The sequence below is a fragment of the Otolemur garnettii genome, unplaced genomic scaffold (genome assembly GCF_000181295.1).
Source record: "Otolemur garnettii isolate 467f Iridium unplaced genomic scaffold, OtoGar3 scaffold00106, whole genome shotgun sequence".
Taxonomy (NCBI): domain Eukaryota; kingdom Metazoa; phylum Chordata; class Mammalia; order Primates; family Galagidae; genus Otolemur; species Otolemur garnettii.
Window position 1 is genome coordinate 3,500,503 of NW_003852501.1, and position 3,532 is coordinate 3,504,034.

Genomic DNA, 3,532 nt, shown 5'->3' on the forward strand with positions numbered 1-3,532 from the left:
TTTAGCTGCCCCGGGCTGGATTCGAACCTGCTAGCCTTGGTATATGTGGCTGGCACCAGATGTTGAGAACATAAAGGTGACAGGGAGACTTTTGCTTCTTGCCCCTTTGGTATTAGATTTTAAACAATTAACCTAGTTTTGTATGAGCTGGAAGCTCTGGATAATAGGTCATTCAACCTAATGGAAGCTGGAAACATAAATAAGACGGGAACTCTGATATGCAGAGATGCTGAGTTAAAAGTAAAAGGCACATGTCAAGGTGAATGATGAAGACTTCATCATTGCTACTGCAAGTATTTGTCTACAGGTCATACTCTAACAACAGTAAGGGCACTGTACTCTCTTGGGTGCCAATCTGCAGACACGCGATCCTTGCATGCAGCTACAACTCCACTCCTCTGCGTAACATTCAAGACATAAATCTTTTTTTGGAGACAAGAGTCTCATTCTGTCACCCTTGGTAGAGTGCCCTGTCATGTGAGATGTCATCACAGCTCACAGCAACCCCAAATTCTTAACTTCAAGCAATCCTCTTACCTCAGCCTCCTGAGTAGCTGGGACTATAGGCACCTGTCACCACACTTGTCTAGTTTTTTCTATTTTTAGTAGAGATGAAGTCTCACTCTTTTTCTGACTGGACTTGAACTTCTGAGCTCAAGCAATCCACCTGCCTCAGCCTGCCAGAGTGCTACGACTACAGGCTCAAGACAGACTTTAGAATGTGACTGCTGGTTTGATAATACACTGGAACTTTTTCTAATCCTCTTATCAAGAAGATAACTCATTACTGACAACTATTAAACAAAAATAAATATGAAACTCATTAAACTAAAGATCATGATTTTCAGATGTTAGAATTCCACAGTTAAAAACAACAGCTGACCCCCAAAGTGCATCAATGTACGCAGTTACCATTCAATAAAAAAAAAAAAAAGAAAAAAAAATAACAGCTGAAAGGACATTACAGAAAAAACAGGGGCAAGGCACCTTTGCAAAGTTAAGAAATAGGAGAAGAATACCAAAAATGTGGAATGAAAAAAAATCCAAGGACACAAAAACAGAACCAACATAGAAAAATACAAAGAGGAAAGCTTTTTGACAAGTAAGAATGACAAAAGGCCACTGAACCTGGTTAGGAAGAATGAAAACCTGCTGCCTGGAATTTGCTGGAAGGAAATGAAACCCTGGGTACAGAACACATAAAACATCTATAACCAAAGGGGAAAAAAATAGAGGTCAATCACAGTGACTTATGCTTGTAATCCTAACACCCTGGGAGGCCAAGGGAAGACGATCCCTTGAGCTCATGAGTTCGAGACCAGACTGACAAGAATTGGTCTTGTCAGTTCTCTAGCAAAAATAGAAAAATTAGCCAGCTGTTATGGTGGGTACCTGTAGTCCCAGCTACTTGGAAGGCTAAGGCAGGAGGATCACTTGAGCTCAGAGGTTTAAGGTAGCAATGAACTATGACAACACCACTGCACTCTAGCCCTGGTGACAGAGATCCTGTCTCCCCCTGAAATAAAAGTAAAAATAAATCACTTCTTGTTAAAGCAAACAGAAATATAAAAATGTGTTGAAAAGATATGGACACTAAAAACTTAGGGAGCAAAAAATAATCACTACAGGCGAGAAAAAGGTGGAGAATGACAGGTAATTTAGAGCAATGTAAAGCACAAGATTCACCACAGGGAATAGTCCCAATTCCCTCTACGAATGCAACTCCATTATTTATACTAGGGTTGCTTTCTTTCTTTTTTTTTTGGAGACAGAGTCTTATTATGTCACCCTTGGTAGAGTACCATGGCGTCACAGCTCACAGCAACCTCAAATTCTTGGGCTTAAACGATTCTCTTGCCTCAGCCCCCAAGTAGCTGGGACTATAGGCACCTGCCACACGCCCAGCTATTTTTTTGTTGCAGTTGTCATTGTTGCTTTAGCTGGCCTGGGCTGCATTCGAACCTGCCACACTTGGTGTATGTGGCTGGTGCCCTATCCACTGAGCTACGGGCACCGTCAGGGCCTGCTTTCTTCAATATGTATTTCTGTAATTTTGCTTTTAAAAGAATAAATAGGTTATTACTTCTATAATAAGAAAAAGGAAGAAAACCCAGCAAAGGGGTGGAATTCTGAGCAACAGAAATGCGCTCAAGAGCACAGACTTCATCTGGAGTCAGAAGAGAAGACATGACCCCAGGCCTGGCCACTCAAGAGACTTTAGCCACCTCAGTATACCTCACTTCTTCATCTTTAAAATGGGAACAAGCGCAGCACCTCTCTGAGTTGTAATGAGGAATAAATAAGCACAAGTTAAATGCTTAGGATAATCTCAATAGGTCAGAGGAAAGCCATTATAATTAATGAAAAGTAGTAAAGCTTTAAGAGTAAAGTTCTCACTTCAGTGGCTGTTTACCTTTGGGATACGGTACTGCCTGAAAACTCAGGCGGTCTTGCTAGGAATGAGTTACTTTTAAAACTACATGTACCCAAAACTGTGCATCTGATCTGAAGGGTTCATAAATTCTCTGAAATCTTAGACCTTAGGTTAAAAACATCTAATCTACAGAACTATAATTACTAACAATTATTATAAACCAGATCTTTCAGAATTAAACATAAAAAGGGATTATTTTAAACTGGCCATCACTTACTGAAAACATTTACTGAAAATAAAATTTACAGAAAATTCTTCATTACATGCCATGCAAATAGCTATATTAAATATTTTAAGTATATTATCTCATTTAATACTTCCACTAATTCCGTGATGTAAATATTACTATCCTTATTGTAAAATGAGGAAATCAGGGCGTAGAAAGTTTCAGTGACTTGAGCTAGACTAGTAATGGAAACAAAATGTATAATCTATGTTTTCACTCCATATAAAAATATATCAGTTATATAAAAAAGACTGTGTTAGTGAATCAAAAATTAAAAGGTTGGTCAAATATCCTCTCCTACATAGAACCTTGTAGACACTTTAAACTTCCTTGAGGTACATTTTGTACCTAGCTACGCAAAGGTAAAATTCCTACTTCCTCCTGGAGCTGAGAAGCCTAGTGGGTTCTGGAGTAAGATCACCTGAATTTAAATCCTAGTTTTGCTCACTTTCTACTTGTATGACTTAACCTTACTGTCTCTCAGTTTTCTAATCTATAAAACAATGAGGACTACATTCTGCATCTCATGGAGTTGTCCTTAAGTTTAAATGAGGTCATATGTGTAAAGCACTTAGAAGAGAATACTGTTATTATACTATCTGGCATTTGAACCAATTAGAACAGTATATAATACATAATTTAAAAAATTCCCTGGCTCAGCGCCTATAGCTCAACCAGCTAAGGCGCCAGCCACGTACACCTAAGGTGGCGGGTTCGAATCCCTAGCCCGGACCCACCAAACAATAATGACGGCTGCAACCAAAAAATAGCCGGGTGTTGTGGCGGGTGCCTGTGGTTCCAGCTACTTGGGAGGCGGAGGTAGGAGACTCGCTAGAGCCCAGGAGTTGGAGGTTGCTGTGAGCTGTAATGCC

The 3,532-nt window shown here is 39.7% G+C and overlaps 1 protein-coding gene across 2 annotated transcripts in view; it reads right to left on the bottom strand.

The window, feature by feature from the left end:
- Window positions 1–3,532, bottom strand: part of ZDHHC20 (zinc finger DHHC-type containing 20) — a 75,141-nt gene that overhangs the window by 33,289 nt on the left and 38,320 nt on the right. The window lies entirely within an intron of this gene.